Raw genomic sequence first — 16048 nt, 5'->3', positions numbered from 1 at the left:
CCGCGGTGGGAGTTTGATTCTGCCAAGGAGTGCTTTCTGTTCAGTCCGGGGTAATTCCCTCAGACCAACCAGAACCGTTGACCTAAACGTCCCCAGCTGCACTCCCCAGACTATCAACCGCGACCCTAGCAGCAGAACCGGATGGCGGTTCGAAAATCAAAAATGAGCAAGTTCCCTGGGCGAGAGAGCTGTAAAATCAAAAATAGTTCTTGGGGAAAGGAAAATCGCATTAATTTTTCTTTTATTAGTCCCTTTTCCTCGACCTCAGATTATATCGTTCTTTCCCAGGTACGGAATGGTCTTCAAACAACGTTTCAGGTTCCGTAGTGTCCAACTGCATTGACGGTGGCACAAATCCTTGTAAAATACGATCACTCTCCTTTTCTGTACCAGTTCCTTTCAATCGTGCATCGCTGAAGGGTGCAAAGTGAGGTACCGATTCGGTTTCAGAGTCAGCGATTCCCTCCTGGACCCACCGGTCATATGGAAGAGGCAGAGGGACCCGTTTACAATGGGTCCCGTGGATCCAATTCTTCTTTCCCTCCACCCGAACGGCTGATCTTGTGGAAAGAAGGACGAGATACGGTCCGGTCCACCTGGGCTGTTCGTTGTTCGTGCGCTGAAAATTCCGCACCAGCACCCAGGTGCCGGGTTCAATGGAGTGACCTGGATCATCAGAGGCTGGCGGAGAGGAACTGTGAACCTGTTGGTGTAAAACACGCAATTTAGTTGTCAATTCGTGCAAATAGTCAAGCAGTACAGGGTGCTCTACTTCGCTTATCTTCTTGGGTCTTGGCACGCCCCAGATGTTGGCTGGGCGGTCAAACACAATTTCATAAGGGCTAAGTCCTAATCTAGAATGGACAATCATTCTGGTAGACAGGAGTGCTAAAGGCAGGGCGTCAGGCCATTGAAGACCTGTGCTGGCTTGGATCTTGGCTAGTTTCAACTTGAGAGTGCCGTTATAGCACTCTACTAATCCTGCTGATTGGGGGTGGTTTGCAGCGTGAAACTTCTGGTGTATGCCTAGACATTCGCACACTCTCTTCATCACTCGTCCCACAAATTCACTTCCGTTATCACTCCAGACCATTCTAGGCATGCCAAACCTAGGGAAGAATTCCTTGACAAGGGCTTTGGCAGTTGACAAGGCAGTGTTGTCCTTAAGGGGATACGCTTCCACCCACCTGGAGAAGGCGCAAACAACAACAAGCACGTATTTCAGATTGTTGCACCTCTCCGTGTGGATGAAATCGAGCTGCAAAACCTCGAACGGATACGTTGGAGGCGCAAAATGACCAGCTGGAGTTGGGGTTCCCCTACCGGGATTGTACTTCAAACACACCATACAGTTCCTGACCAAATTCTCCACGCATTTTGGGATACCGCTATTCTGCCATACGGGGGCCAACAGTTTACAGATTCCTTTCGCACTAATGTGCGCCATGCCATGGGCCATCGTCACCACTGCAAGCACATATGCATCGGGTAACAGCCATCGTTGATGCTCTGACAATTCGACCCAACAACCATTCGCATCCAATCTTCCCTTGCTTTCTCTCCATTCATTCACCTCTTTCTCAGTGGCATCCGATTGTATAGACTTCACACTTTCAATAGTGTCCTCACACATACCCACATCGGTAATCCATCTCGCAGGACCCACAACATACATCCGACTCCTTGTGTTCCTTGCAGTCTCTTTCGCAACCTCGTCCGCAAATGCATTCCCACGACCAACATCATCTTGAATCTTTCTGTGTGCACTGCACTTCACGATCGCAACTTGTAGGGGCAAGGTCAGTGACTCGAGAAGGTCGTTCACTAGCTGACCATGCTGGATTCTTGCACCATGTGACGTCAGGAACCCACGTTCACGCCACAATCTTCCAAAACTATGAGCCACGCCGAAGGCGTATTGGCTATCAGTATATACATTCACTCGCTTTCCTTTTGCCAACACACACGATCTTGTAAGTGCAACCAACTCTGCTGCTTGCGCAGAATTGTGGGGAATGCGCGCAGACTCTACATTCGTGTGCAATGTTGTTACAGCATAGGCTGCAGTCGTATCACCATTTGGCAACTTGAAGCATGAACCATCAACCCATAAATTATCATTACATTCAGGAAGGGGAGTGTCTTGCAGGTCTATTCTCCCTTTTGTCTCTTCTTCTGCCCTAAAGCAGCAATCATGTTTTTCAACCTCATCTGTCTCTGCCGGAATAGGTAATAACGTGGCGGGGTTGAGTGTATCACACCTCTTTATGTGTATGTGACTCGCTAGTAGTGTCAGCTCATAGCTGGACAGTCGAGCACTAGGTAAGTGCTGCGTCTTCGTTCTGTTCAGTAAAATGTCTACTGCATGTAGGACCATAACGATCAGAGTATTATTCATGACTAACCCAGCAGACTGTCGAATACAGACAGCTGCTGCAGCAGCGGCCCTCAAGCAACTTGGTAATGCCTTAGCTACAGGATCTAGAGTCGCTGAGAAATACGCGCATGGGCGCTGTTTGTCCCCAAAGTATTGTGTCAGTACTGATAATGCGCAACCTTCCTTCTCATGGACATATAATGTAAAAGGCTTACTGTAGTCGGGGTTGCCCAACACAGGAGCCGAACACAATGCCTCACGCAACTCATGGAAACTTGTCTGACAATCTTCAGACCAGGGCATAGGATTGGGTGTGTCTTTGCAGAGTAGTGCCAGCAAAGGTTTAGCCAATAGCGAGAAATTCGGTATCCATTGTCTACAGTACGATGTAATGCCCAAGAAAGCCCTAACTTCTCTCTGTGTCCTTGGGACACTCAATCTCGCAATTGCCCATATTCTTTCTGGGGTCAGTCTCCTTCCCTCCTTCGATAAGATGTGACCTAAGTAGGTCACTTCTTGTCGACAAAATTGCAGTTTTGAAAGAGAGACTTTGTGCTTCATGTCACATAAATGACGCAACAACGACAATGTGGCTTGCTTGCAAATCTCTTCAGTATCTGCAGCGATCAGTAGATCGTCTACGTACTGAATCAGAGTTGCACCATCCTGTAGAACGATCGTGTCAAGTTGTGTTTTCAGAGCTTGACTGAATATAGATGGACTTTCACAGTAGCCCTGAGGAGCGCGTTTGAAGCGGAAGCTTCGTCCTCCTAAATTGAAGTCAAAAATATCTCTGCTTTCCTCAGCAATCGGGATGCTGAAGAAAGCGTTCTTCAGGTCAATCACCGAAAACCAAGTGGCTGAAGCTGGAACCATTGTCAATAAGGCAGTAATGTCGGGGACAACTGGAAACTGTGGTACAACGATCTTATTCACTTCTCTGAGATCAATCATGAATCTGTACACAGGTGGCTGCGAAGGATCAGTATGCTTTAAGACAGGCAAAATAGGACTGTTACAAATGTTGCCTGTTGTCTCTTCAATGACATCTTTCTCGACTAGATCGTAAATGATCGCTAACAACGCCATTTCACATTCGCTAGAGATTTTGTATTGGGGAATACGTGGCAACCTAACATTGGCTTTCAATGTTATGACATAAGGTGCTATCTCCAAACGACCTACATCGTTAGAACCAGTAGCCCAAAGTATATCTGGAAGGGATGACAATTCAGTTGGAATATTTTCCTTTGACAAATACATTGGGAAATCACTTTCTTACCAAGGGTAAGTTGTACTCCCGAAGGAGAACAGTACAAAGTCGCATATAATCTTTTTAACAAATCCAAACCTAACAAATGTTCGCCACAACCTGTTGTAAGAATGAGGGGTGCTTCTAATTCGCATGGGCCAACAGAAAGGGGCATAGGACTAGAAATCGGGTTTCTAACAGGGGCGCCAGAGAAACCTACTGAAACATTCATTTCGCCAGACAAAGGTGCGCCAGGAAGTTTCGAGTGCATAATAGAACTTTTTGTAGCACCAGTATCCAGCAGAAAAGGTTCTGACACTCCTGATGTAATCACCTCAACATAAGGTCCATTCTGATCTACTGGAACTGAAACAACTCCCTCTCTTTGTCCATGGCTGTCCTAGCAATTATCACCTTCATTCTCGTTCTCTGCGTAGTAGTCATCAGCATAGTACTGAGCTGATCTAGAAGACGCATTATTTTGTTGATCAAAGCTATTCATGGAATTCTGCGGCGGGAAGGAAGTGTTATTCTGGGGGAAATTTCCACGACTCCTACCCCTAGGAGCCTGTTGAACACCTCTACCTCTTGCACCGGACACACCATTTAGACGTCGCGCTAGAGCTGGACAATTATTTTTAAAATGACCCTCTTCTTTGCAATAGGCACACTGATTCGGGCCATATGGCAAACGCTGATGGGGAAAACTCGTTCCCTTGCGGGTTTCTCGAATACTGCTGTGGTTGTTGATAATTGGGCTGACTAGGAGTGCGAGGCGGATAGGCTTGCTGGAGAAGAACTTTAGTCTTTAAATCTTTAGTCTTTTTGTCTGCCTTATCTAGCTCGTCTTTGCGCCTATTTTCGTAGTACTGGGCTGTGGCTAAAATCTGCGCTGACGTGGAAACAGCCCAAGCACTCTCTGAATCTTTTAATTTATTACACAGTTCGGGAAGCAGATTATGTACAAATTTGTCTACAAACAATCTTTGGCCACCCTCGGTAGCCATATCCTGACCACTGTGATCGACGAAAGTCTCTTCAAACTTTGTGAAAAAGTCAGACACATTTTCATCTTTCTTCTGCTTGCACGCAGACAACTTGTCCCAATTAACACACAATTCAGGCATTAAGGTCTTCATGTATGTGATAATTCTACCAGGAAGTTCAGCTATTAAAGGCTCAGGTTTAGAACCACCAACTTGTCTAGCATCTGCAGCAGTAATATTAGCCCACGTGTCACCTAGTTCTTGATCATGATCTGCATGACGAATCTTACTCCACAAGGGCTGTGGAACAACATTCCCAAACAACATGTCTACATCCGCTAAATTCATTATACACGAGCTGGCAGTCTGTGATAACTCCTTATAATATCCTGCTGGATTTTTGCGAGGATCAGGTAATGTCTGCTTGAGTGCTACTACTTCAGATCTTTTCCAGGGGACATGTACCCATACACGCTGGAAATGCGGTGGAACGGGTGGATGCGCATTCGCATCACCTTCCCTCCAAACTGGAGGAACTTCTCTCATAGGGTACTGTCGCACCTTTTTCCTACCTGACATGTCATCCTCATATAGTGATCTAGACCCGTTTCCCTTACTCCTATAAGATAACAACAAATCTATTGCTCTTTCAACATCGGCACCTACAATCATGCCTTCATAGAATTTGAATCGCATACGGAATAATTCCTGCATTTTGCGTTTGGGATCATTTGTCTCCAAATCTTCGCAAAGATATACACACATCTCTTCGAATACGTATCTCTGAGTGGGTGCATCCCACTGACGGAAGACTTCCATAACAGACTGAACATCATATCTAACCGTGTCAGTAACCCATTTGCGTACTAACTCATTCAGCACTTCTCTTTCCTCATAATCAGGCAGTTGACTACGCAACTGTCTACGTCCTGTTTTAGGGGTCGTTTTAGGCGACCCGAAGAAAGGTGAGAACAGACCAGTGACAGTACTTGCCACTCTCTGTCGTACAGAAGGAGAAGCTTGCGGAGAGGCAGATGCGCCAGAAAAGACAGGCTGATGTAAAGAGGAAGTCGAGGCAATAGCAGAGGAAGTCGAAGCAGTAGCAGAAGTAGTATCAGGATAAACAGTTGGAGCAGTAGGCAAAGTTGTAGAAGAAGTAGATGGAGTATGTAGTAAAGGCGGCGGCCCTTGAGAAGGCTGCGCCGGAGAAGTAGGAACCAGCTGAAGAGGAGAGCTGGTGCTTGTGCAAGAGCTGCATTTCGTGCGCCAGGGCGCGGTATAACAATACGCTTCGGGGGTCCAACAATACTCGATGTATATGGGGGTGGTGAATTCAATAAATGGGACATTAATGGATCTTTCTCGGATATTCCCTTGGAACCTTGTCCTTCGTGTGGCAACATCGGGTAGCATTTATCTACCGCTAACTTCTTGCTTCTGAGCATTTGTTCACTCTCCTGCTCTTCCTCGTTATCCCTGTATGCAACGGCAGCTTGCACCATTGACATACCTCTTTTAATTTTCTTAGCTAGTTTTATTTCTTTTTGTATGGCTTCTTTGCGCCATAAGCGAAAAGAGTCAAACATCGCCGGCCGGGCTTTCTTCTTAAACAGTTTGACCTCGAGGTTGTCTAAAACTTCTGGGTCAAAACTACCATATTGGGTCCCTTTTAAAACACCATCTTTTCTGGTGTACTTTATCCATACCTCATTATATGTGATAGGGCCTACTCCGTGCTTTATATATAACTCATATGTTGGAGTTCCAATCGGAGGAACCGGACACGAATCCTCTAATCGGGAGTCCTTACTACAACCAAGACAAAACAAGTTTCCAAGTCTGCTAAGACCAGGCATCTTTTCTCACTAGTCTAGCTTCGAACTTCAAGGGATTATCTAATTATGATATTCTCGTGAATACGCGAATCCCTCGGTTTTGGCGCTTGCAAGTTCCAAACAAGGTGTATCTCAAGGATACCAAAACTAAGAATCAAACTAAGGACTGGGAGACGCTCCACTTATACTTAACTGAAGTATTGATGATCGATGACTTCACTAGAAGACTCGTCTATCGTTTCGCTCTACCAAGGATCACTGGGTCCAAAACAGGGCGATAGTCAGGGCAGCAGTCCTTCGTAGCCGCCGGGACGCGGGAAACCGCGCAGCAAAGACCTTCGGAACCACGTCGATATACAGGGGTCGCTGAAGTGGCTGGCCGTCCTCTGGAATTTTCACACGAAGCTCCTCACGAACATCTGGCTTGGACAGTCACCGCTTGATACCGCCCCGAGTTGGGCGCCAACTGAGGTGCCAGGTTTTTAGGAACCCGGTGGTGCCAGGGGATAACACCCGAAGACCTCTGAGTTCTCCCTGTTCTGGACCACAGAAACCAAGTGTCTTCTAGGTGAAGTCAGAGATCGAGTTTTATTGGCTGCAACCAAGTAACAAGCGTCCTAGAATTACAACAGCACGGGTCGCAAGTTCTCAGGAGACTGTTCGTTTTTACAGAACCAGCCTTCTCCTTATATACGGAAACAACAGCTGCGGGCAAGAATTCTTGAGTTTACAATACGGTCATAGACATATTTTCACAATAGAGCAAAACGCACAGTCATGTTGGCCAACCCATATTTTAGATGTCCAGTTTGTGACAGATGACCCAGCCAGGCCCAGAACTCCCATCAGATATCGATGATACCTCAATAAAACAGGGCACCTCCTTGTCGTAAAACTGGTCATAAACAAGGAACATGGACAGGTGTATGTGTGTAGAAAACATGGCCTGTATGTAGTGAATGGTTTATGGCATGTTATGCATTGATGCTATCTTATTCGGCCACTGGGCGAGGAGCTGCCCAAACAGGTTTGGCTGGAGGCAGTGGAGTCAGTTTCGGCCAGGTCATGGGGAAGTCAGCTAAGGTGGACGTGTCCTTTCAGATTAAGCTCGGCCTTAATCGATTGACTTATATGAGGGCAAGCCATAAGATGGATGCCGTCCACAAAATGGAGTCCGAGGGTTGGGGGGTAGGTCAATAACTGGAGGGATGGGCGTGGAATTGTTGGGTTTGTCCCAATTTCTTACCCCCTCTATCTGTGCAGGTGAGAGCGTGGGGATGGCAGTGTTCTGTCTACGATTTTCCCGCTTTCCTCTATGGTAACTTGTTGGCCTAGGCCCCCCAATGGGTTGACGGTACCTCCCTTCACCTCGTTCCCCTTATTTTTTTAAAATCCTCTGCTCGTTGACTACGCTGGTTGAAGTCAGACGAGAAACAGAGGGGGGATTTTGGCCTGTTTATTCTGGTCAACTGGTGTACCCCCAGTCTGTAGGCTAGGAGTTAAATTCGCCAACATAAGGGTGTTTTCTGCGGTTACCTTATAAAGATTTTCCATTTTCTCATTAATTATCTTAAGTCTCTCAATAAGTGGGAACATAAAGGATTTAAGCAGCTGTTCCACTTGTGATACAGTGCAACCAGCGTCAGCTGTAGCAGGAGTGAGAGACTGAGGGATGGTGCTTAATATAGGTTTTGGTGGAACGGGCATACATGTGGCAGGTGTATTAGATGTTCTAGGTATTTTAGAGGTAGTGGTCTTCACCGATTTGTTTGCTGTTTTTGGTACCTTTGGTTTTCTACCTAGTTGAAGGTCCCCTCCCCACTTTCTTTTACCCGTTTGTTTGGGACAAGTAGCTGGATTTATTGGTGTAACAGCCTGAGCATTCTTGGTAGTTATCACGATAGGGTGGAAGTCCTCGGAAGATAGGCTACTGCAGGATGAAATATTCACGGAGGGGATGGGTTACACCATCGGAACCTTTACTTGAGTATCTTGAGCTGGTCACACTAGATCTTCTGCTGTCAGTGTGGCCAGGTGTAACAGCGTTCCTTATATCCCCCAAGGAGGATCGCTTAGAGGCCATAAGTTCCAGGGATAGCCGTTTCTCTGTAAGGGCTATTTCCCGCTCTAGCACACCAGCAGCTCTGGTGATAAAATTGTCTAAAGTCCCAGTAATGCTACCCCCCTTTGTACTTGTTGCATTCTTTCTCCCCATCCCTGGGTGATGGGCCATTTCAGGTAGAATGTCAATGAGGGGGGCTAGCTCGTCTTGTACGAAATACACACTTGGACACACAAGTGAGTTATATCAGACAATGATGATCGTCCCAAACCCCCTCGTATAATCTTACCGGCTACAGGTGCGTGTTAGGGGGGCAGCCCAGCCCGGCCTCGGCTGGCCCCGGACGGCCACAAACGGTCCCGCCCTTGTCCCGGGCTTCTCCTGGCGCGACCCGCGCGGCGAGGAACCAGGCGTGTCTTTATGCTTCTCCTGGCGCATGCAGTTCCGTCGTCCTGCCCCAGGGGATCCTGGGGCTTGTAGGCAGCAGGGCGGTGGACCGACAGAGCCAAGCCCGGCCGGTCGGTGGGGGGTGGCAGCCCGGAGGAGCAGGGGGGCAGAACCAAGCCCGGCCACAGGAAAACAAGCTATGAGGCCAAGTCACAACCCCACGGTGAGCCAAGCAGCGTCTAATTGGCACCAGGGAACTCCGCCCCAGGCGCATCTTTATGCTCCTCCTGGCGCGTGCAGTTCCGTCGTCCTGCCCCAGGGGATCCTGGGGCTTATAGGCAGCAGGGAGGTGGACCGGGGGAGCCAAGCCCGGCCGGTCGGTGGTGAGTGGCAGCCCAGAGGAGCAGGAGAGCGGAGCCAAGCCCGGCCACAGGAAAACAAGCTGCGAGGCCAAGTCGCAACCCCACGGTGAGACAAGCAGCGTCTAATGGGCACTTTCTGTAAATGTAATGCTCTGGTCTTGTAAAATCCTTGGTGAAGATGCAATTTTAGCCTAGTTCATGTATACATTTTGCATTATCACAATGTATATTTGATTTATCTTTCCATATTTCACACGTATTTCAAATATGTTTTACTGTACATCCATCGAGTTGAATGTGAATTGTCCTTTCTTTTATTGCACCAAATGTGAACGTTTCAAAAACGTTTGTGTTCAATCATTACTAAAACTAATTTGAGGTCATGATTATTGTGTCAAATGTACCTCATGCATAACTAAAGATGTGTTTAAATCTCACAACCACCTGATTTTGTTTTAGGTATACAATTGTTTAAGGCCCAGGGTGGTGTAGGTAAGGGCCAAACCCCCAAATTCACACACAACTTTTGTTCACAAAGGCATACCTTGCTTGCTATTTTCAAGGAGTAATCTTATGTTCATGAAAACTGCTCACGTTATGGATAGACAACATTACACATACAATAGATCTACACATCTCCTTAAGTCTTAACGCTATTGGCCTCTAAGTCCTAATCTCTTATAGTTATGGAGTCAACCCAACTAAAAAATAAGTGTTGAAAAGGCAACAAATTTAGTTTCCTGTTAACTGATCACATAGATTTACTGTTTTTAGACATTAACATTCTCAAATGCCAACAAATCTTTTTTTAAAAACACAGTTGAAGGACAGAATGCAGAACAATGTCTTACATTCACCCCAGTACAAAGATCTGGGCCTAAATCCATCGTTTTTTTGCACTCCACACCACCCTAGGTCAGACAATGGCTATATGCAAATCAGCCTTGACCCTGTGCCTCATGGGAACAGTCCAGCCCGAACTACCAAGCCATGTCTTTCCTAGACCGGAATCAAGAATCCAAGGACCGGTTTCTGGCTATCAGCCTTCTTCAGCCTGGATAGCTTGACTCCAGTGGTGTGGAGAGCCTGGGACTCACGTCTGAGCATACCCAGCCCACTCGGGGTGAAAATTGCAAAAAACACAGTTGATGGACAGAAAAAACGATGGACCCTGTGCCTCTAAACCCAGTAATGTAACGAAAGGTGTGCCACAGGGCTCCTGTCTTAGTCCATCCTATTTAATGTCTATGTCGCCCCACTGGCTGCTCTGCTTAGGAAGGTTGGGTTCCTTCCAATATCCTACACAGATGATGCACAAATGATCTTTACCTACAATAAATTTACCCCTGATGTCCAGAAAATGTTCTCCGAAGGTATGAATACCATCACTCTCTGGATGAAGAGAAACTTCCTGCAACTAAACACTGGAAAAACCGAGATCATGCAGTTCAAGGATGCCATTTCAAGATGGTCTCCTGGATGGTGGCCTGAAGAACTGGGTGTAGTTCCTTCCCCAAAGACTGTGGTAAAAAATCTAGGAGTGCTAGTCAACAGAGACCTTAATTTGGAGGGTCACATTGCAGCAGTTAAACGATCTTGCTTTTATGCTCTGAGTCTGCTCTGGAAAATTTTTCATTTTCTACCTATGAGCACACGCAAAACGTTAATTCATGCTTTAGTCCTGAGTCGACAGGACTATAATAACGCTTTGCTGATATCTGCTAAGGACTCTGACCTACAAAGTCTACAGGTGGTGCAGAACACTGCTGCTCGCCTTCTGACGAGCGCTCCCTATCGTGCCCCTTTGCTCCCTCTCTTGCATAGCCTACATTGGCTTCCAATCCGCAAGAGAATTCATTTCAAAGAGTGTTGGCTGGTGTTTAAGGGCCTTAATTCCATGGGTCCAACATATTTGACAGAAAAACTAGTTAAATACTCCCCCATGCGCTCGCTTCGATCTGAAGGTAAAAGTCTGCTTACTATTCCTCGCATTAAGCAGACCAGATTAGGAGGCAAATCCTTTTCTTACTTGGCCCCTAAAATATGGAATCAACTCCCATTAGATCTTCGGCAGGAAGTCAACTATCTGTCTTTTAGGAAAGAACTCAAGACTCAGCTCTTCTAATTCCCCCCCCCCCCCTCTGTGTTGTGTGCAACTTTGGTCCTTAGCGCGGAGATACCCCATTTGGGGTGAGTCAGGCGCTTTATAAATGCAATAAATAAAATAAATAAATAAGCCCACATATAGGGTAGACATGATACCTGACTTCCCTCTCTGTTTACTAATAACATTGCCATCAGGGCATGGGCAGGATAGTTTCTCAGTTTTGGAAAAGGTGATGGACAGAGTTTCTGAATGATGCAGAATACTCCTACCCAGTCAAGAGATCAGGGCTTGATCCATCACAGTTTTTTAGCTCACTGCACCATCCCAGCTCAGAACCTGGCTACATGCAAATTAGTCTGTTCCTGTCCCAGTGCATGATGGGAACAGGGCAAACCAAACTACCAAGCCAATTCTTATACTGGGAAGGAGACAAGCTTCCGGGGACCGTTTTTTGGCATTTCAGCCGTCGTCGGCCCGGCTTGCTTGAATCCTGATGGTGCAATGAGCTAGGGACTCACGTCTGAGTATACCCTCCCACACTTAGTGTGGACAAAATCGATTTTGGAAAAGGTGATGGACAGAGTTTCTGAATGATGCAGAATACTCCTACCCAATCAAGAGATCAGGGCTTGATCCATCACAGTTTTTTAGCTCACTGCACCATCCCAGCTCAGAACCTGGCTACATGCAAATTAGTCTGTTCCTGTCCCAGTGCATGATGGGAACAGGGCAAACCAAACTACCAAGCCAATTCTTATACTGGGAAGGAGACAAGCTTCCGGGGACCGGTTTCTGGCATTTCAGCCGTCGTCGGCCCGGCTTGCTTGAATCCTGATGGTGCAATGAGCTAGGGACTCACATCTGAGTATACCCTCCCACACTTGGTCTGGACAAAATAGATTTTGGAAAAGGTGATGGACAGAGTTTCTGAATGATGCAGAATACTCCTACCCAGTAAAGAGATCAGGGCTTGATCCATCACAGTTTTTTAGCTCACTGCACCATCCCAGCTCAGAACCTGGCTACATGCAAATTAGTCTGTTCCTGTCCCAGTGCAAGATGGGAACAGGACAAACCAAACTACCAAGCCAATTCTTATACTGGGAAGGAGACAAGCTTCCGGGGACCGGTTTCTGGCATTTCAGCCGTCGTCGGCCCGGCTTGCTTGAATCCTGATGGTGCAATGAGCTAGGGACTCACGTCTGAGTATACCCTCCCACACTTAGTGTGGACAAAATCGATTTTGGAAAAGGTGATGGACAGTTTCTCAGTTCATGTTTAAACACTCACTTTTAATAAATATATTACTAAAGCATGATGTGGTAGTGCTCTGTCATTTACAGGCAGTAACTTTTCAAGAAATGGCCAAAACATTTCCAGTACCCTGCTGCTTTACTGATAAAATGTTATAGTTTATTAACAATAGTTCATGAAAATTGGGTTTCAGAAAACATATTTATTATTTGCACATCACATAGTAATGGCTTTTGAATTGTTTTTCATCACACAGGAGTGTAAATAATGGCTTTCACAACTACTGAAATATATTTTAAAATGTTTGTACAGTTGACTTATTAGCTAGTTAAATCATTTTTAGTAAAAAACGGATACCCTACAGCCTTTCATTTCACACTTTGTACAACAGGTCAGACAGTTCACTTTACAAAATCCTGGTACTCTGCAGTTGGAGAAGGAAAAGTAATTGTAAACTGACTTCTGACCTCTGTCTGTGAACACAGAGCAAATGTTACAAGATAAAAACAAGATTTACTTCTTCACTCTCTGACTGAGCAGAACACCTGTTCTTTGCCAACATGCCAGAATGGGTGAGTAGGTTCTAGATATAGCTCTATATGATCAAATCTGACTCGCCATAGCAAGTAGATTTTTTCCAGGCCTGCTTTATCAGCTGAAATATGCATTATGCCAACACCATGTACTCGGTTCTCCCTGTCATATCAGACCTGCCAGGATATTGCGGCATAGATTTGCAAATTGCACAGCAAAAAAATTAAATTTAGTGGCACAAAAATAAAAACCATTTTGCCATTATTGCAGCACTTTATTTTAATAATTATTTTATGCTATGCATGGGCAATTAAAGCTTTTATAATTTGCATTTACATCTCTGCCGCCTTCTGGTAATCACTTATTTCTCAGGTTCTGCCATCATTAATCTACTACTAAGCATCCTTCAGGCACAGATTCCCTTTCAAAAGGTCTGGTTATTCACGTTGTGTTTTTTAGATAAAACATAAAAGCAAACCTATACAGACCGCAGCACACCATCAGGTTAATATAGTGGAAGCAGGAAGCCGGCTGTACAACGCCAGGTAATGATGTGTGTGTACAGCCAACAAAATGTCACATATTTTAGGCTGCCAGCTGGAGACCTTTTTTGTGGCCAGAAACATACATTTTGCGTTCATTGCGCTAGTCAGCTGATTTCGCGATTATTTCTGGAGAGTGTATCAAGTACAGCTTCATTGAAGAAATGCAAGCACTTTCAGTAAAAGTTTAGTGACGTCATCAAAAAAGAACGCCTCACTGGTGCTATAGATACCTTAATGGCCCCTGTTAAAGCTTGAATGAAGATTAAAATACTGTCTCGCCAATAGGCTGGATAGGGCTGTCCCATATAGGTCGAAGACTGCCAAATCATTGTCAGATTTTCACAAAAGATAAATGTATGTGAATTTTATGGAATTAGAACTTATTTACATGCTGAGGTTATCCTGATAGTGGGTCTAGCCATTTTAGAGCTGCATCAGGCACTTCTGTGCTACAGATGCCTCCTGCAACTTATGATCTAACGCCGTTAGCCTGCATATGCTTTATACTTATCATTCATGTCCTGTAAGCTCAGGAGTGGGCTTCCTTTCTCTATAGTACCCTCCCTCGTCACTTTTAGAAAGCCATCAATACTTGTACTCTATCCTCATTACAACACTTATTTTTCGATCTCTTTTAAAAGTCCTACTTTGTGCAATACCACTACTTACTGAGGACCTTGGTTCAGGCTTTTGCTTATCATCTGTTAACTTTTTGGCAATATTCAGTGGCTTTCTCTACTGTAATTCTTTTGTCTACCCACTGGAGTATAGCTTCTTTATGATCCTTCTGGCTTAATGATTTTCACCTATCCGACTGTTTACATTCAGGGAACAACTTTTTTTTTAGGTTTCAGTACTTCATGAGAGTGTATGGGATGTGTGATTTTCTCTCCCCGTTTACTACTTACCTATTTTACATGCCTTTTCATCTGCACTCTTTATAGTGTTGTTATACTCTCCGAGCTCATCCATTGCTTCCCCTGTCATCAGCATCTGACTTGTTTGTATACTACACCCACCTCCTCCCTTGTTCAACTGCCCCTCTCTGTTCATCAGTGGTGCCAAAATATTTGCCGCATATGCCCAGGAATGCATGTCGATGCATGTACTTGCATACATCATTACAACTCTGCCAAAATGCCATATACAGAAACTCCTTACTATGGCCGGGATTTGATTTGGATTTGTTTCCTTGTCTATGTTGTTCATCTGCAATAGGCATTTAAAAAGAATCTTCTTACTGATGCTGTCCATTAGGAGCAAATATTGGCATAACCAAAATGTCAACCAATGCCTTTCTAGAACTGTTGAATTGGCGCATAGGCATGTTTTTTTAGTCAATGTTAAAAAATACATAACCATCTTGAGGGCAAACAAAAACTTACACAGGGTGCGTATTGTGTAAAAATGACCACGTGGAACTTTTCTGATCTAAAGCGATTCATAAATGAATATTTTTGCTTTACTTAAAACACAATGTGGCTACTAATGAGGTACTTAGAAAGTGAATAGTACCTTGAGGATGTAAACCCATTAACATTGCATATTGGATGGAAAACCCCTGCTGTTTACTGGCTTTTCCTTACAAAGAAGTTCATCCATTTTCTCCTGGATCTCCATTTACCTTCTAAACCTCAACTGTATGCGCAAGGACTAACCTACGGGATGGTATCTGTAGGTGAGGAATTAATTTCCAAGTTGATTCATTCCACTTCACTTATTTGCTTTTTCTCTGAATGTAAAATCTGATGTTGAGCATAGAAATACCATTATTGGATGCTGAGCAGTTGGGACATGCAGAGCTGATCCACAATAAGCTGGTGTTGGAAGCTAGCTTTTTATGTAGTGTACCAAAATGAGGTGTACTATGTAGAAAGTCCAGACTACCCTTATTGGCTTACAGGGCTTAAATAGTGTGCACGAGTAGTTTAGACTTATCAGAGGATAGTGTTAAGCATTTGTTTAACACACAGAGTCAATAAATGGGACACACACACTCAAGAAGAAACTAGACTGTGTTTCCTTGCTCCCAGGAATTTCCTTAATGGAGCTCACCGTTGGGAGCTCCTGGACTTGTCCCAAGTCCTCCTCTGCATACTGTTTCTAGGTGGTCCCCCTTTCTCATTTTGTGTGGCGCGCAAAGCTCCCAAGGCATCCAGCCTCTCGGCGCCCGGACGCTCCAGGGCAGGTAAAGACTAACTGCTTGTGGTTCATTGGACCTTGACCCTCTACCACCTTATATCCTTAAGGGGACTCCCGGAAACCTATTGCAAGTAACTTTATGAAGTATATGCTTTTTTCCCATTGGAAAGCATTAATGTGTAAAGAGGCATTTAAGTGAACATTT

At 45.1% G+C, this 16048-nt stretch overlaps 1 protein-coding gene across 2 annotated transcripts in view; it reads left to right on the top strand.

Moving 5' to 3' along the window:
• The window catches only part of DHX36 (DEAH-box helicase 36), a 378110-nt gene that overhangs the window by 80459 nt on the left and 281603 nt on the right, over nucleotides 1-16048 (top strand). The gene's annotated exons all lie outside the window — the stretch shown is intronic.

This window comes from Lissotriton vulgaris, chromosome 11, assembly GCF_964263255.1.
Source record: "Lissotriton vulgaris chromosome 11, aLisVul1.2, whole genome shotgun sequence".
In the NCBI taxonomy this organism is placed as follows: domain Eukaryota; kingdom Metazoa; phylum Chordata; class Amphibia; order Caudata; family Salamandridae; genus Lissotriton; species Lissotriton vulgaris.
This window is presented reverse-complemented; position numbering and strand designations above follow the sequence as displayed.